The sequence below is a fragment of the Oncorhynchus gorbuscha genome, linkage group LG15 (assembly GCF_021184085.1).
Source record: "Oncorhynchus gorbuscha isolate QuinsamMale2020 ecotype Even-year linkage group LG15, OgorEven_v1.0, whole genome shotgun sequence".
In the NCBI taxonomy this organism is placed as follows: Eukaryota; Metazoa; Chordata; class Actinopteri; order Salmoniformes; family Salmonidae; genus Oncorhynchus; species Oncorhynchus gorbuscha.
In genome coordinates, this window is record NC_060187.1 from 41,997,217 (window position 1) to 42,022,472 (window position 25,256).

A 25,256-nucleotide genomic window follows, 5' to 3' on the forward strand; every position below is an offset into this window, starting at 1 on the left:
TTATAGTGGCCTTTAATTGTCCGTATATATTTGCCTGTATTTACCCCCCCCCCCCCCCCCCCCCCCCCCAAAAAAATGCCAATCAACTGCTAATGTGGCTATCATGAAGAATTACAAATGCCATAATGATCTGGACAAGACTGGCGAATCAGGGCAATGGTAAGAGACCTGGATGACATATCTAATTTTTGCTAAATGTAGTAAAGAATAAATTGGCAACATTTAAATGGACAATTCTGTGAACTATCTTGTGGAAGTTTTAAATTGACACAACACCAGTTAGCAAAGGTGTCAGCTAGAGATGGCGTGCAGGAGCTTGCAGGGATTTGTCGTCTTGCATGATGTCTACTTTGAAGCTAATTAGCATTTTCAAAACTGAGTAAATGGAGGCGAATATATTGATAAAAGTCACTTTGTTCGAGAGAGATTTACATGGTTATCAAAACGTCGCTCCTAGAGTGTGCTCCTCGAGTGTACGGCTCACTTTAATTTTCAAGTTTTCTACTCCGCTAGCCAGTACCTCGCCTAAATAGGTGTGCGTTTCTTTTCTTCTAGATTATCAAAACGTCACGCCAGGGTAAGCCTTATTTTAAGTAGGGAGGCACCTATATGACATTTTTGGACAATACTGATATTTTCCTTGCCAAAAAAAATGATACCGATATTTAACATTTTTGCAGCCTTTTAAGCATTCTAGTACAGTTAAATAGTTGAAACACACACACTGACCAAAAGTTATTTTGTTGGCATTTACGTATGTCCCTATTACTAGTAAAACATAATCAAAACCAATTTCTTTCACTTACTTGCTGTGCTGTTTCATTGTTCATTTGTTCAGTCTCAACCAGGATATTATCATACATGTCAAGCAGTGAAGTTTCAGCTCTGTCTTTTTGTGGCTTCTCTTCCTCGGTGCGCACTGTCAGTATGTCCGTTTCCATCTTGTCCAGCTGTGTCTAACATTTCACTTAAACCCTGTTTCTTGTCTGCATCGAAGTAGCAGTCCTTGTACCTAGTATCGAGCATGGTGGCAACACAGTAGAGGCTCAGAGAGAATGCTCCCGAATCACTTGTTCACAGCCTCTATTAGAGTACCTTTGCAAGTAAAGCCGACGGTCTGTGTTCGTATTTTTGTTGAGCAGGCGTTTCAATGCCATGACAGAGGGTATCACGTCTGCTGCAGACACAGTTGAGCTTATTTCTCGAGTCAGTTGTTCGAATGGATCTAGGAGTGTTCATGTGTCAAACATGTTTTTAAATGCAATTGAAATGGCAGCAGCGGTATGAGAACCAGCACATTCTTGAGCATGCAATACAGCTTTCCTCAGTATGAAATCCTCATGGACCCACTGTGCTGTCAGACTCATAACGCTCATGTGGCTGACATCGCTGGTCCAAATGTCAGTTGTGAAGCTAATAACAGTGACTCCCATAGCAAGTAGCTCATGGATGTGAGTTTCAACAATACTGTATAACAACATTTGAAAAATAGTGTCTAGTTGGTAGTGTGTACCGGTGCCTGACCAGTCGGCGAAAGCCAACATCATCTACGACAGAGAAAGATAGATTGTCAATGTTAATGTGTTAATGGATTTCACCTTTGAATTGTCTTGACAAAAGACTGCTCGATCCACAACGGCAGACATTGTGGGCTAGGTTAGGAATGCTGTTGCACGTGTTGCGCCTTATTGTTTGTGGCATCACTACGTCATCTACCTACGTTATATAGGTATGCACATCAGCTTTGACACTGGTTTTGCACATTGGCATTAAACTATACATCGGGATGATGCTGATGTTGGCATTTTTAGCCAATATCGGACAATTCTTACTAATATATTGTGCATCCCTAATTTTCAGTGTTTCTACAATTCCCTATGGGAAAAATGAATGATGGAAAAACGATTGGAACCATTTCCCTGTTTGACCTCTGTTTTCTGGGTATTGAGGTTACAGGGTTAAGGATTAGGTTAAAAATCACATTTTAAGAGAAATTGTAGAAATAGGTGGGGTACGACCACCGAAGTGAACCACCAGTGTAATAGTTGCATCTATTTGATTTTATCTCTACCAGACAAATAAAAGAAGAATCAAACTAAGCCGGTTTCCACTTTCGTCTGTGATGTCACAACTGTACTCAAAGTGCATCACTCATCTAATATCTGTAGAGGGCGCTGAGCAATTAAATTTTTGGTGCAACAGTGCTTTGTATGGAATATCGCTTGCAGCTTTTTCTCAACTTTTTTCCACCGCGCGGAGCCCGCTAGAGAGAATCGTTCTCCTAGCAGCAGAATATTATGATGAAAGCACAATCGGGAAGGATCTTTTCTAAATAAGAGTCCCCCTGCAAAGACATGCTAAACAAAGAATAGCTATTTTTTTTAGCCATCTCCTGCAATACTACTGTTTTTCACAGCATTGCAACCAGTGGTGTAAACATACCCCCCCAAAACTACTTAAGTAGTACTTTAAAGTATCTACTAAAGTATTTTCTATTTATATTTTTGACGACTTTTACTTAATTACATTTCTTAAGAAAAGTCATGCAATTTTTACTCAATATATTTTCCCTGACACCCAAACATACTTGTTACATTTTGAAGGACCGGAAAAGAGTCCAATTCACGCGCTTATTAAGAGAACATCCCTGGTGTTCCCTACTTACTCTGGTTTATCGGACACTCTAAACAGTCATGCTTCGTTTGTAAATGATGTCTAAGTGTTGGAGTGTGCCCCTGGATGTCCGGAAATAAATAAATAAAACATGGTGCCGTCTAGTTTGCTTAATATAAGGAATTTTAAATGATTTAGACTTTTACTTTTGATACGTGAGAATATTTTTGCAATTATATTTACTTTTGATACTTAAGTATATTTAAAACAATTGTTTTAGACTTTTACACAAGTAGTGTTTTACTGGGTGACTATCACTTTTACTTGACTCATTTTCTAGTAAGTTATCGTTACTTTTTTCTCAAGGATGACAATTAGGTACTTCTTCCACCTCTGACTGCAACTACTTTTGACAAAATGAATTAAGAATTTGAAGTATTTTATCCCAGCATTTCTTTTTGAAGTTTACACAAATACTGGTATGCTGAAATTTAAAGAAATACACTTTGAAAAAACAATCAAATATATGTTATTGGAATTACTTTATGGAGGGGGTGGAGAACGAAGTGCTGCTGAATATGTACAAAACAGGTCTCCCTCAAAAACGACACCTATTTGGTTAGTATAGACCCTACTGAGAATTTCCCACCCCACTTTAGCTGAGACAAGTATATTTGGTTTTCCCATGTAAAGTCTATTACAGTATTTCATTGGAGGATATAGATTGGGTGGAGTGAAAAGCCAGCAGCAGGCCTTGTGACACAGTCCCCCCTAAAAAACAAACCATATTTTGTTAGTAGGGACCCTAATGAGTATTTTTCCACTCCCCTTTAGCTAAGACAGGTAGAAAAGTTCTCTCTACAGCCCAATTCTCTCAACATACCAGCGTCAACATTGTATTTTTTCATTATTGGTCTTTAAAAAAAAAATCAACCTTATTTTGGATTTGTTTTCATAAATTACTTATCAACATTTCTTGTTGGCACAATAAAAGTGGCTGCTGATAAAAAAAAAATATATATTTGTAATCAACTAATGATATTGTAATGTGTTGAAATGCGGGCTTTTATCTAGATTTTTTTTTATTGCCATAACTAAAGTGACGTTATCGTTTGTGCTGCTGGCAGAATAGTACTTTGCGAGAAAAAGGAAGTAGAGTAGCTGGCTAGCAGTTATTAGTCAGCTCGAAAAGCCAGCCAGTAGGTTTGAAAAGGATGTACAATTCAACGTATTTTACTACAAGACAGGTTTTAATATTCGGGTAAGATAGCAATAGCAAACAGGTACACCACCTTGCAGATACATAACTTTGCGGGTTGCTTATGTTTTTGACCGTTAGATAATTTAATTGCGTAATTTTACTGCTTGATTCTGAACGACAACGTCCTTAGCTAACAGGCTAACGTTAGCTGAATGTATTTGGTTAGCCAGTCTTGATTTAATCAACAAGGGAACTACAAAAGCAGCTTTTTAAATTATCCGTCAGTTGTATGCGGGAAACACAATAAGGAAAGGAGTCATCTTAGACGATGAGAAAAACAACTGAGCAAGGTAAGATAATGTATGTTTATCTAGTTACAATGCTTGTTCTGAACGTAAGTTTGTCAATGAACAAATCAATGAAATATGGGAAGCAGACCCTAGACAATTGTTGTGCCGTATCCAAATCATTTGGTGTAGGAGTCTTAGTGAACTTAGTGTCGTTATAGTAATCAATAGTGATAAGACATTTCACTGCAGTTCATTGATGTCTATAATTCAAGTTACCTCAGTGTCTACTTCCTCTTTGATTATCATTCCAATGCCCAAAAAAAGCAGCCAGACAAGTTGGTAGTGAACTTAACAAAACCCATTTGCCTCTATACATTGTGACAACGAGTGCTCTTGCTCATTGTCTGAGCTTACACACACAAGTGTCGCTGACATACGTTTTATGACACATCTTGGAGCAAAAAAGAGTGGGGTAGCCAAGCTTCAAAGTTAGAGGACTCTCCTCTGTAATTCAGTCCCACGTCCTTTCACCTCCACCCAACCACATGCTGCCAAAATCCTCCGCAGCATTGTAGCTACATTACTGTGGAAAAACTTAATCACAAAAAGAAAAAGACCAAATAGGAACAAGGTCGTTCCATGTCATTTCAGCAAGCCCTGACACCCATCATCTCTTATTACAGAAACAAATTCAGAACAGTTAGAAGCAGATAAGATAAACATTCTGGAAACATTATTTTGTTGAAATATAATTATATCTCTGAGAAATTAAGGTAATTGATTGCACCCATATTGGCCATTTAAATGTTTTAGGATTCATATAATTTCGAATAAATATAGTACCTAACACATGATTTGGACCAAACTTTTTTTCTAATGAGTAAGACAACCACGGTACCACTTAATTTTTTATTTTATTTTTTGCATTTGTGGACCAATTCCAATGAATAGGAGGGATTCTTTAAAAAAAACACCTGGAACAGCACCATTTAGTGGTCAGAACCTGGTAAAATCAGGATGTAAGCTGGGACATAAACCCAACAACTTCAATAACTAATTTCTCTGGACAGGGGGGAAAAAACATCACCAAATTCACTGAAAATACATTACGTAGGATGAAGAAACAATACTCAGAGCCCCAGCTCCATACTACTTGTCAAACATAGAGAACTGGTACTATATACTTGTTGTTGGGGTGGGATGTGGGTGTCTTGACCATTTGTTTGGGTTCCTCAGGTCTAACTCATTGTTAGAAAATGTTTACTCCAACTTGGATTTTAGGTTATATTTTTAATATAATAATCCTATACATTTTTAAATACCCAACTTGTGTGCAATCAATTAGCTGAATTTCTCAGTGATCAAATTCAATTCAACAAAATAATGTTCCTGGAATACTACTCTCATCTGTTTCTAACATAAACGATTTCAGAACAATCTGAGATGGGGAGTGCCAATCGTCTTTTTTGTGCTTTTTAAGCTGCAAGATCCCAACAGTGAAATTAGGTGTAATGTTTCGCTGAAGTCTGTCATTCTTGAACTTGCTATTTGGTGTTATTCCAGTGGGGGTGTGTAATGTGCAAGTCATTTCCTTCTGATGAAATGGTGTATTTACACTTCCCTCTCTAAGCTGCTCTGTTTGCCATGTGTCTGCATTTAGTGGCCCTTACAGCTTCAACTTCTTTGAAAGAGTTCTGTGCTGAACAAGATACAGCGACCATTTTAACCCCTAACTCTGATTAGTAAACCTGATTGGGGAACAGGAAACCAATGTAATAAATAGAGACTTTGTTTCATAGCTGACTCAAATGCCTTGGAATGTTAAAGATATGAAAGACAGGGTTTCATTTGAATAATTTTCTTCTGGATGCACTGCAGAAAGCACACTGGATCCACATAGTTTTTTTTTTGTCTTAAGGGCCATATGGCCCCTGGCTCATACACCATTGCCCTACTGTTGTCAGGCTACTGGTGTTGGAAAAGTGGGAGGGTTAAAGCTCAGGGTGATGTTCCATTTTTAGGAGTCGAGTTCTAATTGGCCTAAACAGCCTGGCGGATGCAATTGAGTGGAACTGTGGGTGGAAAGATGATCAACGTAATTTCTTTATCAGCCAGATATGTCTTGATATTCACTCCATTTACAACACTTTGATAAAGGAATGCTTTGATACATCATTTTACAAGCAGTCTATTCTCTCTGATAGTAGGCTAATGTGATAGAAAATATTTGCTCCGTGTCTCAGTACATAGGCTAACTTAACAGAAATCCACACTTGTGTTGACTTCATCCACAATCCTTTTTCCTATTTGCACAGGCAACATTGCTTTTGCATAAGCAACTAAGCAGATGGGAAGCTCTTTTCAGAGAAGTCTCATCAGTTTGATTAATTCACCAAAACTAAACCTGTAGGTCTAGCACTTTAATACAGGAACTGTTGTTGTTCCCTGTTTATGTCTTATCAAGCACACAGCATGTTACACAACTGCATTAAATGTTTACACTTTTTAAATTAGGTTATTTCCTAGGCCCTACATTTCTTAGTCTCATACAATAGCCTTAACGAATGATGCTACTGTACAATGAGTGTACAAAACATTAAGAACACCTGCTCTTTCCATGACACTGACAGCTATGACCCCTTATTTATGTCACTTGTTAAATCCACTTCAATTAAGGGAAGGCGACAGGTTAAATAATTTAAGCCTTGAGACAATTGAGACATTGATTGTGTGTGTGTGCCATTCAGAGGGTGAATGGACACGACAAAAGATTTAAGTGCCTTTGAACAGGGTATGGTAGTAGGTGCTAGGGACAGTGGTTTGTGTCAAGAACTGCAACACTGCAGGGTTTTTCATGCGCAACAGTTTCCTGTTTGTATCAAGAATGGTCCACCACCCAAAGGCCATCCAGTTAACTAGGCACAACTGTGGGAAGCATTGAAGTCAACATGGGCCAGCATCCCTGTGGAACTTTTTTGACACCCTGTAGTCCATGGCCCAACGAATTGAGGCTGTTCCGAGGGGGAGGTGCACGCAACTCAATATTAGGATGGCGTTCCTAATGTTTGGTGTACTCGGTGTATGTCGGAGGCTTGAGTGTAAGCCATTGACTGTATGGTGTAGGCCTATTGTGTTTTTAATTGTGCGGATATGTGTTTCTTATTTTTAGATGATGACTCTCAGAAGTGGTTAAGCAAAGTGATGTATATGGGTGGGTGCGTTTAGTGAAGAGCTGAAAGCTGTCTGGGAACAATCTCTAGCGATCTTATCTCCAAAGCCTTTTCCTGACTGTGTCGTTCTGAGTTTCTCGAATAACTTGGGAAGTCACCCTCATTTTTCCACGCAGGCCCTAAGCAATGATGACTCATGGCTACTTTGCGAAATTAGGTCAGAGAAAGTATACTGAACAAAAATATAAACAAAACATGGAAAGTGTTGGTTTCATGAGCTGAAATAAAAAATCCCAGAAATATTCCATGCGCACAAAGTTTATTTCTCTCCGATTTTGTGCACAAATTTGTTTAAATCCCTGTTAGTGATTATTTCTCCTTTGACAAGATAATCCATCCACCTGACAGGTGTGGCATATCAAGAAGCTGATTAAACAGCATGATCATTACACAGGTGCACATTGTGATGGGTAGAGTAAAAGGCCACTCTAAAATGAGCAGTTTTGTCACACAACACAATGCCACAGATGTCCCAAGTTGAGGGAATGTGCAATTGGCATGCTGACTGCAAGAATGTCCACCAGAGCTGCTACCAGTGTATTCAATGTAAATTTCTCTACCATAAGCTGCTTCCAAAGTCATTTTAGAGAATTTGGCAGTACATCCAACAGGCCTCAATCATTAGGCCCTAATCTATGGATTTCACATGACTTGGCAGGGGCGCAGCCATGGGTGGGCCTGGGAGGGCATAGGCCCACCCACAAGGGAAACAGGCCCACCCATGGCTGCACCCCTGCCCAGTCATGTGAAATCCATAGACTAGAGCATAATGCATTTATTTCAATTGACTGATTTCCTTTTGAACTGTAACACAGTAAAATTGCTGCCTGTTGCATTTTATATTTTTGCGTAGTTTGTAATGAAGTAGGCCTATGCATGATACAAAAAGTGAATGTATGTGACTTCATAGATTTGAAACCATTCTGGTTTAATAGGTATCCATGTTTGGACTTGGAGTGTGGAGAAGGATGTGTAGCCCAGTGCTGGTATTGCAGTGTTCTCTGTAACGAACCCTGAAGAGTCCCTCTGCACTTCCATGGTCAGATTTTTACAAATATTTTTGTATATTTTTTAATCCTCCAAATGGTAAAGAATAGGATTTGGGAATCTGATCCTAGATCTGTTGTTCTCTTGTTAGAAACACTAATGAGTCCCCCAGCTCCCCCAGTCTGTTTATATGCTGCCTGGTCTACCTGTAGAAGTAGTCAAAGCCACCTGCCCTCGCATGATACTATACAACAGTCTCAGCAGTTATTCAGTGGCATTGAAATTATTTTAGAAGATGAAAGGACTTAAACTCACACAATTGCAGGAGTCGAGACTGCGACCAAAACAGTAGACCCTTTGACATGGCGATGCGACATCAATTTTAAAATTGGTCGCTAGGGTGGCAGTGAATTGTTTAATTTGGTCACATGTATTTTTTAAAGTTTACAATTAGCTTTTTATTTTTATTATCAAGATTTATTTAAACAGTAATGGGTATGCAAACCAGGTATAAAAGTTTGTTACAAAGTCATATTTAAATCTTGGCGATGGACAATTCAGTCATGAACTATTTAAATAAAAACATTTCTAAAGGCTTTCCCAATTAAATGTTGTAAACTCTGCCATTACATTGTGCTGTACAGAAACACTGCTAGTCAAACACAGGTCTCTTGTAGGGCGTGTAATTTAATTAATGGGAAACTCTACCCTCCACATTGGGGGGGATTGCTCCCAGACTGCAAAAGTTGTTTTCTGATGTCGTTGTTATGGACTTAAAAAGAAAGTAAAAAGAAGTGTGTGTGTGTGTGTGTGTGTGTGTGTGTATACACTGCTCAAAAAAATAAAGGGAACACTAAAATAACACATCCTAGATCTGAATGAATGAAGTATTCTAATTAAATACTTTTTTCTTTACATAGTTGAATGTGCTGACAACAAAATCACACAAATTATCAATGGAAATCAAATTTATCAACCCATGGAGGTCTGGATTTGGAGTCACACTCAAAATTAAAGTGGAAAACCACACTACAAGCTGATCCAACTTTAATGTAATGTCCTTAAAACAAGTCAAAATGAGGCTCAGTAGTGTGTGTGGCCTCCACGTGCCTGTATGACCTCCCTACAACGCCTGGGCATGCTCCTGATGAGGTGGCAGATGGTCTCCTGAGAGATCTCCTCCCAGACCTGGACTAAAGCATCCGCCAACTCCTGGACAGTATGTGGTGCAACGTGGCGTTGGTGGATGGAGCGAGACATGATGTGCTCAATTCGATTCAGATCTGGGGAACGGGCGGACCAGTCCATAGTATCAATGCCTTCCTCTTGCAGGAACTGCTGACACACTCCAGCCACATGAGGTCTAGCATTGTCTTGCATTAGGAGGAACCCAGGGCCAACCGCACCAGCATATGGTCTCACAAGGGGTCTGAGGATCTCATCTCGGGTACCTAATGGCAGTCAGGCTACCTCTGGCGAGCACATGGAGGGCTGTGCGGCCCCCCAAAGAAATGCCACCCCACACCATGACTGACCCACCGCCAAACCGGTCATGCTGGAGGATGTTGCAGGCAGCAGAACGTTCTCCACAGCGTCTTCAGATTGTCACGTCTGTCACATGTGCTCAGTGTGAACCTGCTTTCATCTGTGAAGAGCACAGGACGCCAGTGGTGAATTTGCCAATCTTGGTGTTCTCTGGCAAATGCCAAACGTCCTGCACAGTGTTGGGCTGTAAGCACAACCCCGATACCACCCTCATGGAGTCTGTTTCAGACCGTTTGAGTAGACACATGCACATTTGTGGCCTGCTGGAGGTCATTTTGCAGGGCTCTGGCAGTGCTCCTCCTGCTCCTCCTTGCACAAAGGTGGATGTAGCGGTCATGCTGCTGGGTTGTTGGCCTCCTCCACGTCTCCTGATGTATTGGCCTGTCTCCTGGTAGCGCCTCCATGCTCTGGACACTACGTTGACAGACACAGCAAACCTTCTTGCCACAGCTCGCATTGATGTTCCATCATGGATGAGCTGCACTACCTGAGCCACTTGTGTGGGTTGTAGACTCAGTCTCATGCTACCACTAGAGTGAAAGCACCGCCAGCATTCAAAAGTGACCAAAACATCAGCCAGGAAGCATAGGAACTGAGAAGTGGTCTGTGGTCACCACCTGCAGAACCACTCCTTTATTGGGGGTGTCTTGCTAATTGCCTATAATTTCCACCTGTTGTCTATTCCATTTGCACAACAGCATGTGAAATTTATTGTCAATCAGTGTTGCTTCCTAAGTGGACAGTTTGATTTCACATAAGTGTGATTGACTTGGAGTTACATTGTGTTGTTTACGTGTTCCCTCTATTATTTTGAGCAGTGTGTGTGTATATATGTGTATATATATATATCTGAGCAAAAAAGAAATGTCCCTTTTTCAGGACCCTGTCTTTCAAAGATCATTCGTAAAAATCCATATAACTTCACAGATCTTAATTGTAAAGGGTTTAAACTGTTTCCCATGCTTTTTCAAAGAACCATAAATAATTAATGGACATGCACCTGTGGAATGGTCGTTAAGACACTAACAGCTTACAGACTGTATGCAATTAAGGTCACAGTTATGAAAACTTAGGACACTAAAGAGGCCTTTCTACTGACTCTGGAAAAACTCCAAAAGAAAGATGCCCAGGGTCCCTGCTCATCTGCGTGAATGTGCCTTAGGCATGCTGCACGGAGGCATGATGTGGCCAGGGCAATAAATTACAATGTCCGTACTGTGAGACGCCTAAGACAGCGCTACAGGGAGACAGGATGGACAGCTGATTGTCCTCGCAGTTGCAGACCACCTGTAACAACACTTGCACAGGATCGGTACATCCGAACATCACAACTGCGGGACAGGTACAGGATGGCAACAACAACTGCCCAAGTTACACCAGGAACTCACAATCCCTCCATCAGTGCTTAGCCTGCCCGCAATAGGCTGAGAGAGGCTGGACTGAGGGCTTGTAGGCCAGTTGTAAGGCAGGTCCTCACCAGACATCACTGGCAACAATGTCGCCTATGGGCACAAACCCACCGTTGCTGGACCAGACAGGACTGGCAAAAAGTGCTCTTCACTGACGAGTCACGGTTTTGTCTCACCAGGGGTGATGGTTGGATTTGCGTTTATCGTTGACGGAATGAGCGTTACACCGAGGCCTGTACTCTGGATCGATTTGGAGGTGGAGGGTCCGTCATGGTCTGGGGAGGTGTGTCACAGCATCATCGGACTGCGCTTGTTGTCATTGCAGGCAGGCAATCTCAACACTGTGTTACAGGGAAGACATCCTCCTCCCTCATACCTTTCCTGCAGGCTCATCCTGACATGACCCTCCAGCATGACAAAGCCATACTGCTTGTTCTGTGTGTGATTTCCTGCAAGACAGGAATGTCAGTGTTCTGCCATGGCCAGCGAAGAGCCCATTGAACACGTCTGGGACCTGTTGGATCGGCGGGTGAGGGCTAGGGCCATCCCCCCCCCCCGTGACATCTCACAGCAAGAATGGGCAAATCTGGTACAGTCCATGAGGAGATGCACTGCAGTACTTAATGCATTTAGTGGCCACACCAGATACTGTTACTTTTGATTTTGCCCCTCCTTTGTTCAGGGACACATTATTCCATTTCTGTTAGTCACATGTCTGTGGAACTTGTTCAGTTTGTCTCAGTTGTTGAAACTTATGTTCGTACAAATATTTACACGTTCAGTTTGCTGACTTTGTTTTTTTTGCTGAGTGACATTGCTATACAAAATGGGATTTTCTTTTTTTGAGAGTGAATCTGATTAAACTCAGTTACCTGGAACAATAATTGGCATGGGCCTTCAGATCTTCAGTTCCACAGCTGCACCATTGAGAACATATTGACTGGCTGCATTCCGCTTGGCATCCGACTGCAAGGCGCTACAGAAGGTGGTGTGTACGGCCCAGTACGTCACTGGGGCCGAGCTCCCTGCCATCCTTTGCCTGGCTAGCTCAATTGGTAGAGCATGAGACTTTTAATCTCAGGGTTGAGCGCTCCACGTTGAGCGCTCTGTTTGGGGCTCCTGAGTGTCGCAGTCATCTAAGGCACTGCATCTCAGTGCTGTAGCCGTCACTACAGACCTTGGTTCGATTCCAGGCTGTATCGCAACCGGACGTGATTAAGAGTCCCATAGGGCGGCACACATTTGGCCCCGGGTTGTTTGGGTTTTTCCCGGGGTAGGCCGTCAATGTAAATAAGAATTTGTTCTCAAATCTCTTGCCTAGTTGTTTTTTATTTTTTACATATGTACATATTTCACACACACAGGCGGTTTCAGAGGAAGGACCTAAAAATGGTCAGACCCCCCCGGACTAACTCTTCTGTCTCGTCACATATGCTGATGATTTATTAACAATGAAATAGAGATCTCTTTCACTATACTTTGTAGAAGCATTTAAATGATGCTTTCCCGGGCCAGTATTCTTGTCATTTGGCCCAGTAGCTTTCAGTTGGCACTGGCAAATTTATCTGAATGTCAAGCCCTGCAAGGGCATGCTAATTTAAAAGATGGCTAGTCATTATTAGCCTGGTTCTGTATAGAATGCAGGTACATTTTTGGGACACAGGTCATTATCGTTGCACAGTGTCAAAAAATCTGTGACCAGATCAAGAGCTGGTGCCATCAACTGGAAAAAGTTTGTTTGGAACCCTGACTTGGAGAGGAGCTACTGCCTTGAAATGACAGTTCTGTAATAAATAGGCTAGGCCAAGTTGTGACTTTACTTTGAAAAGACATCGAAATCTAATGGAACTGTTAAATCACTAGAGAAATGAGAATGATTCAGCCCTAAGTTACTATGTGATAATATTGCTGAGGACATTTCTTGGCATGAAGGTCGTGGACACGTAGAGGCCTGTCTTTGTGTTTTTCAGGGAGACTGTTTTCTTCCTGTCTCCTGTTGAATACTGGGATGGGCAGGGAGGAGTGATCCTTTGTTAGTGTAGTTTACCTTTAGGCTTTCATTGTGAATAATAATTTGTTCTTAAATGACTTGCCTAGTTTAAATAAAGGTTAAATAAAAACCTTTCAGTTCCCTCACCAAGTAACTCATTCACTGTCCATAGGCTAGTGTTCAAAAAAGGTGACAAGTTGTCATTATGTAGGCATATTACAGTAATGCACTCCTTTAAGAACATCTGTCCCAATTTATATTTGCATTAATTCCAAGTACAGTATAGGAGTTTGTACCAGCATTTGTTGTATTTATTTGAACACTAAGCCATTGGTTCTTATAAGCTCAGCAGGTTGCCCTGAACTGGTAATTTCTGAAAAGTTTGTCCAATATAGGCTAGAATATGGAGTTGTTCTTGCAGGTGTTGGGGCCAGGTCCTCTGTCTCTGTCTGTGATTGGCTGAGGTTTTTGTCAGAGTGGGCCTCTAATCCAGAGGAGCCTTGCCTGCAGTATATTGACAGGAATGCTCCTGGGTGTGTCGTTATGTGGGGAGAAAGAAGAAAAAGAGCTTTGAATTCTGCAGTGAGCAGCTAACCAAGCTATGTGGTGCGGATTTGGCGACGACGTGGTTTTTTTTGGTACTTTTTAAACGTATGGAAAACGCTTAAGCTGGAGACAGAACTTGGACGGCACTCCAGAATCCTGCTGGCAACTCTGATCTCTCAATGTGGGCAATCTGAATTTATTGTGAGTTTATAAATAGCTGCAATTGCAGTGTATAAGTGAAAAAGCAAGACTGTCAATTTGAAGGGATATATTTGTTTGGGGCTGTTGTACTGAGCCTTCATTCAGGCCACCACAGCCATCATAAAATAACATGCACATAATGAAGTAAAACATAATGACGTCATGATGATGAATGATCAAAGACTGAACTAGGTGTTTAGCTGGAGTTTTAGTGTAGCTTAATGTTCATCCACAAAATGCAGCAATTTTCTAGCAGAGTGACGTGTGAAGTGTGTGAGTCATGGACAGGTGACTGCATTTAAAAGCCACTTGTCGCATCATGCACGTCAAAGAGCTATCCCAGAAGATGGCGTAGGCTTAGACAACATCTTAATATGCACTTTCAAAGTCATATCACAGGTTTAGGGGCAGCCCCTGTAGACATTTTCCTTGGTTGTCTTGTCCAGACAGGGAGGGAGGTACCCAAACAGGTACTGGTAGTGTTTTAAAATATTCTATTCCTGTAGACTAGGCCATTCTACATTTATAAATAATATACTGTAAAATTAGTATCCCAGGTCAAGTAGAGACTATTGGACCATGGCTCTACACCTACCCACTAGCGGTTCGGTCCCTGAGCTTCGCTCTCTCAGGAAGAGCGCTGTCTGGCCATGTGTGTGGTGTGGACAGGATGACTGGTTGTTTGCCCTGGTGAGAAGTAATGCATTCCCCCCTCTATCCTTTGTGGTCATTGAGCCAGGCCCAGAGACATGACAGGCACTCCCCTGCACCAGACCCAGTCCTAGCATCCACCTTAAACCTGGCTACTCCAGAATCACAACGATCGGTCAAGGTCACCCTGTTTTCTCCATTTCCTCTGACTAGCAGTACAGGTCCTGGGTGCGCTTTGGTTTCCTGTTTTTAGAACATTAGCCTGATATTGATGCTTCATAAACTTCAGAATTGCTGTAATATGTCCATGGCTGAGTTACTTGTAACTTTTCACATCGCAACCAATTCATCTATGAAGTGAAGTGAATTCCCCCGCTGCTCCTCATGATGGTGATGATGAATATCAGTGGCCTGTTCCAGTGCCACAGTTCCAAGGTTCCTCTGGAGACCAAGGCCCAGTAAATAAACACTGTGTACTTGAGAGAACACAGAGAAAATAACACTAGGCTAAAGAGACCCGTTTATAATGGGGCTCCCACCCACCATTTTGACTTGACGATTAATGACGGCACAGGTGCAAAGGAGGGACATTTTTGAAAAAATAAATAAATCAGCCAGGCGAGGCAATAATAGTGACGAATGATTCCCATTGAATGTGCCAGCTAGTCCAGCAACGGCAGTCAGTGTGACTGAACTGAACTCTGTATATGTTCCAGGCTGCAGCTCGAGCTGGCTGCGTAGTGAGGGATGCCTTAACGATTATGGTGAGTGATGGGTGGGAAAGAACAGAAGACCTACCGTAGACTCAGTGTTTAGCGATTGCCCGGGTTCACCTGGTTGCGTTGGCTTGTAATCTATTTTTACCTTTGTCCAAGCCTGTCTGTTCACGGCTGAATGTCTCTATGTATGTTATGTTTTCGTGGAAGATACTATATCTTGCTGAATGTTAATATAATTTACATTTTAGGGTCATTTGGGACCACCAGTAGCCTAGTTGTAAGATCGAGTCCTCGAGCTGACAAGGTAAAAATCTGTTCTGCCCATGAGCAAGGCAGTTATCCCACTGTTCGTTCATAGGCCGTCATTAAGAATTTGTTCTTACCTTTATTTAACTAGGCAAGTCAGTTAAAATACATTTTTAAAAAGGATCCATATGGAAGTGGCACTGTCAGCAGGCCTAGGCTGTAGGCCTAGACCACATTTTATGGTTCGGGCAACATTGTGGTTTTGAGATGGCATTGTAGTTCAGAAAAATTAACTGACTTAACAAAACAATGTGCTTGAAGCTGTTTAGATCATGGTCAGTAAAGTGACAAACTGTGGATTTTCAAGGTGAGAAAGGAGTTATCCTTTCTAAAATGGTTGTAGTCGCACCTTTTTAGTGCAGGAACCCGATAGGGCACCCAAACATCACCAGGGGCACGCCACAGTGAAGACTGTACCACTGCCCTATAGGAAGAGATTACACAAGCCCTCCTTGGTAACAGACAAGCTCCTTATATCAACATGCTGTTTCATGGCAATCCCGGTTGAACACATGGTTTAGTCTGATGGGGTGTGGTCCGGGTTTAGTACTTGACCTTAAGCTCCTGTCTTCAGAGCATTGTCTACTAGGAGTAGGAGTGAGGGAGTATGGGAGGGCTTAGCAAGGGGGGGAGGGAACAGTTAGTGGCTATTCTGGTGCCACAATGGAGTCATGTGTTTTTAGAGCAGAGGCCCACATGAGTGCTCCCGCACAATATCCCCTCTGTCTGCCTCCTTGCCACAACTTCCCATTCACCTCTTGAGTTCTGCCACTTGACGCTCACAGCTGCTCCCTCCACGCCTCCCCCTATTCTTGCCCACATCTTGAGAGAAGAATACCCCCCCCCCCCCCAGTCTCTTTACTCAGGCTTATTCAGGAGGGATGCAGCATTACAGAATGTACAGACATGTTTCGATGGGATGTAGATTGAACAGTTGTCAGCTCCAGAGGCCTCTAACTGTAAATAGTCTGCTCTATGGTTTATTTCTCTCTTCAAAATTCTGCTCCACACTGACCTAACCCCCACCAGGTCTGAGCAGTTTTAAGGGCAAAAGGCAGGATGTCCTGAGCCATGGAATGCTCTGGATTTCCTTATTGTAAAGGTAATGTTTCATGTGACCGCATTGAGTTGTTTCGGCTCATCCACCTGACTGAAGGCACATTTCCCCTTTAACACCGTCATCCCCATCCATTCAAGCTGCCTTCTGGTTAAAATAATCTTCTGCTGGGAACTCCTCTATTCTCATGCATGCAGGTCCTCTGGATTGAAAGTTGTGATTAAACATCGTTGGTCTGCTGCATGTGGTTTATAGACTTGTTAGCTGACAACGTCCCAAATGATGGGGCAGAAGTCTGTTGTGTTATGATTCTGGACGGTCAGATAACTGGCAACAGTAACAAGAAGTTTATGTTGGGAATTTGTAGGTGGCTTATTTCAGATCATTGTATCTTGTTATTGATACCTTGTTTTGACTCCTGACACATCTATACTAATATGTGAAAAATTCTCTGCTAACCAACAAAATGTGATGTCTCAAATGCATCACTACAGTTACTTGTCACATGCATTATAAACAACAGGTGTAGACTAACAGTGAAATGCTTAATTATGGGTAGCGCTGTTAAGGTGACCGTATAACCGCCACAACGGCGGTCACGAGTCATGACTGCAGTTAAATTCCACTTCACTGTTTAGTCATCGTAATTGGGCTTCTCCAAGAGCTGATGCTGCTGATGGTCATTATTAGCCTACCAAACTTTCTAACTGCCTGGTACTCAGCACTACATTTGATTTATTTATTTAAACTTTATTTAACTAGGCAAGTCAGTTAACTTCTCACGGGCAGGTGTTCAACAACTTCCGGTGAAATTGCAGTGTATGAAATTCAAATTATAGAAATATTTAACATTCATGAAAATACAAGTGTCATACATAAAAATAAAGCTTAACTTCTTGTTAACCTCTTGGTGTTAGGGGGCAGTATTTTCATTTTTGGGAAAAAACGTTCCCGTATATGGCTGTGAATGTACCATCAACGAGCTTACGCTTTCTACGTATTCCCCAAGGTGTCTACAGCATTGTGACGTAGTTTTACGCATTTCTGTTGAAGAATAGCCGTATGGGGACACATTGCGTAAGTGGTCACATGGTGGCTCCGAGAGATTATTGCGTAAAGTGCAGAGGTAGCCGTTACTCCAATCGGTACTAGAGAAAAAGGAATTGTCCCGATGGATATATTATCGAATAGATATTAGAAAAACACCTTGAGGATGGATTCCAAACAACGTTTGCCATGTTTCTGTCGATATTATGGAGCTAATTTGGAATATATTTCGGCGTTGTGGTGACCGCAATTTCCGGGCGATTTCTCAGCCAACCGTGAAGAACAAACAGCTATTTCGCCTACATAAATATTATTTTTTAGAAAAAATTAACTTTGGCTATCGACCTGGGAGTCTCGTGAGTGAAAACATCCGAAGTTCATCAAAGGTAAACAATTTAATTTGATTGCTTTTCTGACTTCCGTGACAAGTTTGCCTGCTGCTAGTAAGGCATAATGCTATGATAAACTTACACAAATGCTTGTCTAGTGTTGGCTGTAAAGCATATTTTGAAAATCTGAGATGACAGGGTGATTAACAAAAGGCTAAGCTGTGTTCCACTATTTCACTTGTGATTTTCACTTGTGATTTTCATGAATAGGAAGATTTTCTAGGAAGATGTATGTCTGTTGCGTTATGCTAATTAGTGTCAGATGATGATGATGATAACGTTCCCGTTCACGGGCTGGGCGTCACTACAGGTTAATCCAGCCGCTGTGTCAGATTTTACAAAGGCTTTACGGCGAAAGCACACCATGCAATTATCTGAGGACAGCGCCCTGCATTCAAAAGCATGAAAAACATTTTTCAACCAGGCAGGTGTGCCATGAACGTCAGAAATAGCGATATAATACATGCCGTACCTTTGAAGATCTTCTTCTGTTGGCACTCCAAAAGGTCCCAGCTACATCCTTTTGTTCGATAATGTCCTTCTTTATATCCCCAAAAACTCAATTTAGCTGGCGTGCTTGATTCAATAATCCACCGGTTTCCCAAACGTTACCAATAAACTTCTACAAACAAGTCAAGCAACGTTTATAATCAAACCTCATGTACCCTAATATATAAATAAACAAAATTAAGGTGGAGAATCGTTATTGTTTTTATTGGAGATAAACAACAAAAGTTATGCTCTCATCCAAATTCTAGCTCATTTTTCCAACAACCAGCCTGAAACTCTTTCTAAAGACTGACATCTAGTGGAAGCCCTAGGAACTGCAATCTGGGAGGATTTCGCCGAATAATAAACATGACAGCCATTGGAAACAGTGGTAGGCTGAATTAATTTTGGGGGGGATGGTTTGTCCTTGGCATTTGCCTGCCATATCAGTTCTGTTATACTCTCAGGCATTATTTGAACAGTTAAAAAAAACTTTAGAGTTTTCTATCCAAATCGACCAATTATATGCAAATTCTAGCTTCTGGGCCTTCTGGGCACACTTTTCATCCGGATGTCAAAATACTGCCCCCTACCCCAGAGAGTTTAAGAGTGAATTCATATTTACAATGATGGCCTAGGAACAGTGGGTTAACTGCCTTGTTCAGTGGCAGAATGATAGATTTTTTTACCTTGTCAGCTCGGGGATTCGATCTAGCAACCTTTCGGTTACTGGCCAAACGCGCACCACACAGTCGGTGCCTGTATTTAGTTCATGCTAGTGAGGTCCGAGAATCCACTCTCCCATAGGTACGTGGTTGCAAAGGGCATCCGTGTCTTAACAGCGTGATCACAGCCCAAACCAGAAATCTGGCAGTGGCTTCTGACTTTTACATTCAATTTTCACAGAACCGCTTGTTCAATTTCGATGAGGCTCTCTTGTTCAGATATTGATACGTGGACTGGAGGCAGGGCATGAAAGGTATAACGAATCCAGTTGTTTGTCGTCATTTTGGAAAGTACCTGCGTAATTGCGCACCCAATTCACTCGGGTGCTTCGCTATGCCACATTTGACATTGTCCGTAAGCTTTGAGTTAATTTGCACATAAAATCATACAATGATGGAAAGACCTGTCTGTTGTCCTTGTTAATGCAGACCGAGAAGAGCTCCAACCTCTTAATCATAGCCGCAATTTTTGTTCCGCACATTGAATATAGTTGCGGAGAGTCCCTGTAATCCTAGATTCAGATCATTCGTGCGAGGAAAAATTCCCACCCAGATAGGCCAGTCGTGAGAAACTAGTCGTCATGCAAGCGTTAAGACAAGTGAAAAGTATGGTCAGTGAAAGAACTTTAAGATCATCTCAATTAAAACATGTTTATACTTTGCCCCTTGATAACCAGCGCACTTCTGTATGTTGTAGAAGTGTTACATGGTCGCTGCCCATATCTTTGTAAAGTGCAGAAAATACGGAAGTTCAGGGGCCTTGCTTTAATAAAGTTAACCATTTTCACTGTAATGTCCAAAACGTTTTTCAAGCTGTCAGGCATTCCCTTGGCAGCAAGAGCCTCTCAGTGGATGCTGCAGTGTACCCAAGTGGCGTCGGGTGCAACTGCTTGCACTCGCGTTACCACTCGACTGTGTCTCCCTGTCATGGCTTTTGCACCATCAGTACAGCTACCAATATGAGCAGCAGCTACGTTTGGCTACATAGTGGAATTCCCGCGAGAGAGTAATGGTTAATAGGTTTGGATGTTAATTATTTGACTAGGCTACCTGTATTTGACATTGTGTTAATTCGTTGAACACTAGATGGTTAATTAAATTGTATTTTTTGCAGTGAAACAAGCCTAATCAGGCAGGGGGGGAAAACATCACCCAAATGTATAGTTCTGTTGGAAATATAAATGGACTTTTGAAATGTATTTAAAAATCAATAAATTGGAATCTTACTTATTTGGATTACCCACGACAGCATTGCGCGTACCCCAGTTGTGGGAATACCTGACATAAACTGTAGGCATTTATCTGACAATATTTTATATTGTATGATTTTTATAGTAAGAAGAATAGAATTGTACTTAGCTGAATAAAGTAGAAAGGATATTTTTCCCATTCCGGAGCGAGTGCACATATGAAGTGGCTCTGAGCATAAAAGTGATACTTTGAAACGGGTCCTATACGATAGACCTTAATGGCTTAGAAATCCAAATGATATATATTGGCCTGCATGATGCTAGGATTTGAGAAATTTGCATCTCAACTAGAGGTCGACCGATTAATCGGAATGGCTGATTTAATTAGGGCCGATTTCAAGTTTTCATAACAATCGGAAATCGGTATTTTTGGGAGCCATTATGGTATTGGAATGCAGTGGGCATGTTGACTGCAGGAATGTCAACCAGAGCAGTTGCTACATTACTTCATGTTAATTTCTCTACCATAAGTCACCTCCAATGTCATTTTAGAGAATTTGGCAGTACGTCTCACCAGCCTCACAACTGCAGACCACGTTTAACCATGCCAGCCCAGGACCTCCACATCTGGCTTATTCACTTACAGGATCGTCTGAGATCAGCCACCTGGACAGCTGATAAATTGTGGGTTTGCACAACTGAATTTCTGCACAAATTGTCAGAAACCATCTCGCGGAAGCTCATCCTCCTCACCAGGGTCTTGATATGACTGCAGTTCGGTGTCGTAACCGACTTCAGTGGGTAAATGCTCACCTTCGATGGCCACTGGCACGCTGAAGAAGTGTACTCTACACAGATGAATCCCGGTTTCAACTGTACCGGCAGATGGCAGACTGCGTGTAGGGTTTTGTGGTGGCGAGTGGTTTGCTGATGTCAACGTTGTGAACAGAGTGGCGCATGTTTGCGGTGTGGATAGGCGCAAGCTATGGACGACAAACACAATGGCATTTTGAATGCACAGAGATGCGTGACGAGATCCTGAGGCCCATTGTCGTGCCATTCATCCTCCGCCACCACCCCATGTTTCAGCATAATGCACTCCCCCAGTTTGCAAGGATATGTATACAATTCCTGAAAGCTGGAAATGTCTGTTCTTCCATGGCCTGCATACTTATCAGAATTGCCACCCATTGAGCATGTTTAGGATGCTCTGGATCAATGTGTATGACGGAGTGTTCCAGTTCCTGACAATATCCAGCAACTTCGCACAGCCGTTGAAGAGTGGGACAACAGGCCGCAAATCAACAGCCTGATCAACTCTATGCGAAGGAGATGTGTCGTGCTGCATGAGGAAAATGGTGGTCATACTAGATACTTACTGGTTTTCTCATCCACGCCCATACATTTTCTTTTCAGCTTTCTGTGAACCAACAGATGCATATTTGTATTCCCAATCATGTGACAGCCATAGGTTCGGGCCTAATTAAGTATTTCAATATGAACTGTAACCCAGTAAAGTCTTTGAAATTGTTTTCTGTGTTAAAAAAAGTTTGACACCCCTGTTTGTAAGCTTTTAAATTCATTCTCAACTGTTTTATATTTTCCAGCGAGGGAGGTGTGGTGGGGTATACAAAATGGCCAACTTTGAGCACCTTTTTGTCTCTTGAATGATTTGTCATTCTGGTCCAAAAATTCACTTTCTGACCTCTTCTCCAATGGGTAAATATGTATTGAAAGGTTTCTTTCAAATCAAAATGGGTTAAAGTGATTTAGAACCCTCTGCTCTAAAAGAGGGGAAGAATTTGGTGGGTTGACTGGGAGAAGGTAAAAACAAGTAGGCTTATTACCTAGTGTTAAAACAATTAGGCCTACACAGTAAGCATGAGCCCCTATAAAATATGCCATCATGACCGCAATGAAAACCATTTATGAAGTGCCATTTTAAACCGGCCTAAAAAAATATGTTTCATTGTCACATACGGGCGGTATGTAGCCTAGTGGTTAGCGCATTGGGCCAGTAACCGAAAGGTTGCTAGATCAAATCCCCAAGCTGACAAGGTAAAAATCTGTCGTTCTGCCACTGAACAAGGCAGGTAACCCAATGTTCCTAGGCCGTCATTGTAAATAAGAATTTGCTCTCAGCTGACTTGCCTAGTTAATTAAAGGTTCAATTAAAAACATGTGGTGGTTTACAGGGTCCACCATAGTAGTACGGCACCCTGGAGTGAATTATGGTGAAGTGCCCTTGACCATCACCAGAATTTTCATCTAGACTCTGGTATTCAAACCAGCGACCTTTCGGTTACTGGCCCAACACTAACTGGCTACCTGTCCCCCCTAGCCTACTTCAAACGGAGAAAAGGTTTGTTTAAAACCATGAAAAGGAGACCAACCATGTTGTTTTCCTTCCTGGTGTGTGGACACGCGGTGGCCTGGCCTATAGCACTCATAGCTCCTCTCCTGACACCCTTTGCAGGGGAAACTAAGTAACTTGGCATCTGGACTGTGTTACTGGAGCAGTGCCACATGTGAGGCTGTGGGGGGGCAGAGCTTGGGAGCTCGTGCCAGGCCTGTCGGATTACCGACCTGCTGTGTAAATTACACAAAGGGGTTTTATTGAGCCCAGCTAAAATTGGTGTTGAATTCCCTGAGGAACAGAGGGAGAGGTTCGATGTACAGTCTCATCCCGGGGTCATGATCCAGTTATATATTTTGCAAAAGTACTCCCTGCTGCTGCATGCATGCCAATCAGCCCTCTGCGTGTCCCATGAAGACCTTGTATGAACACAGTGTTAGGTCTATGCCTGCCTTCCAAGAGATGTGAGCTTGTGACGAAAGCTGGCTATTTGTTTATCTATTGATCACTTGTGCATGTTTCTGCATTACCTAATCAATACATTGCAGTCTGTGGCCCATACTCACTGGCATCCCACTGTTAGTACTCTTCCATTTGGTACTGATGGGCTATTCCAGAGGAGAATAGCCCATCAGATGTCTGGCTGGCTCATGGTTAGTCTTTCCCTTGTCTGTCAGCTTACTTTTATATGGAATATTTTACCAAATGTTTATTTAACATTTGAGTAATTTAGCAGACAATTACTTACAATTGCTTACAAAGACTTACAATTAGAGCATTTATCTTAAGATTGATGTGGTTGTCACTCTCAGCTGTCTTGGCGAGTACATTTTCCTTAAATAAAATGGCAATGTCAGTGCTAGTGGAGGTGGCAGAACGGGGTGTAGAGTTTGAGAATATACAAATCGAATGCAGTTAGGGATCCCTCTATTCTCCTATTTACTTTTCCCTGAAGAAAGAAGCAGATTATTTTTGAACTCGTGTTTTGTTAATGACTGGCAAGGTTTAGGGAACCAAGTGGTGTTGGTGGGGAGGAGGGGGCTGCCTGCATCGCTCTTTTCTGCTGGCCCTTGAGTTTCTCTCTGCCCTGGCCGTCTGCTAGAAGAGTTAAATCTCTGAGGTGTTCCTTAAACAAAGGCAGTGTTTCTGTTTCAGCCACATGCTTCAGCGGGAGGCTCTCTTTCATTCAGACTGACTCTGTTTGCATCTGCACTTTATAAAAGGGACTCTGGCTGATTTTTCCACTGCAGGCCCTTTTTGTGCCGGGGGGACAATCTGTTTTGCCCCGGGCCAACTCTACTGCTCATCCCAATCAGGCTTGCTGCTGACCGCCTCAATGGCCCTCGTCTCCTCTTCCCCCCCAAAGAGAATTAGGTGGTCTGCAGGAAGATATACTCTTCCTCTAAGACTGATAGTTGCCTTTTAGCTAATCCTGTGTCACACTAATGGGAAGCCTAGCATAACCCTTACATTCATCATAGCATGGGAAGCCTGTACAGCATTTATCCTGCCCCTCCCGCTTGCCTTGTTCAAAAGGATTGTCTCCTAGCTCATGTCCTAGGAGACCAGGCCACTCAGAATTCACATCCTGTGGGTTGACCCCCAAAGAGCTATGTTGTGTGGGGGTTAATGACCAAACGCCTTCATTGGTCTGTCTCAGTAATGGCTCATTTACTTTCTGCCAGTCACCCAGTGGTTGCTCAGCTTTGACTGGCTGCTCTGTGTTTGCAGAATCCTGACAGCCGTCTGCAGTTCACTGACTAATGTAGCGAAATGCTCGTAATCTTAAGGCTGTCAGCTTGGTCAAACACCCTGAAAACAACTGTTCATAAAAGCTATAGCAAGACCCATTCATTGTGGAATGGGGTGGGATCCTCTCTCAACTGTATTGCACTTCAGGCTTTGCTCCCCCACTTTGGGTGGGGTTTATAGCTTTAAATGGCATGGAGGAGTGAGTAACATGGCACAGTTGGCATACCAGGCTAGGCAGTCAGGGAAATGCTGCAACTTGAGTGATTTGCCTATCTCTCTCTGTGCCAAGTGGGATCTGTTATGTTGATAAAATCTGTGTATGCGACGTGGTGTTTACAGATTTCTGTTCCTTGCCCCATATTGAAGCTGGCACTGCTATTTCGTTTCACCAGTGTTTCCAGAAACACACTCCTATTTTCCATCACAAAAGGTTTGTTTGGCTCTCATACTTTATGTGCTTCCAGTAAAACAGTTATAATTTGTGTGCAAGCATTTTATGTCCGTCTTGGTGACGTCATTAAGGTTCAGTAAAGCTGAACTCGAGGGCTATTCGCCTACTCTAA

General features: G+C 42.2%; 1 protein-coding gene across 9 annotated transcripts in view; it reads left to right on the forward strand.

Moving 5' to 3' along the window:
• Positions 1–3,766: 3,766 nt before the first annotated feature.
• LOC123997160 (unconventional myosin-IXb-like) overlaps positions 3,767–25,256 on the forward strand; it is a 100,127-nt gene continuing 78,637 nt past the window's right edge. For 6 of the 9 annotated variants that reach the window (XM_046301264.1, XM_046301266.1, XM_046301272.1 and 3 more), the window contains exon 1: positions 3,768–4,164. The gene's annotated coding sequence lies outside the window, so the exon portion shown is untranslated. Of the gene's footprint in view, positions 4,165–25,256 lie in introns of all 9 variants that reach the window. The other 3 variants (XM_046301267.1, XM_046301270.1, XM_046301265.1) reach the window with 2 other exon arrangements.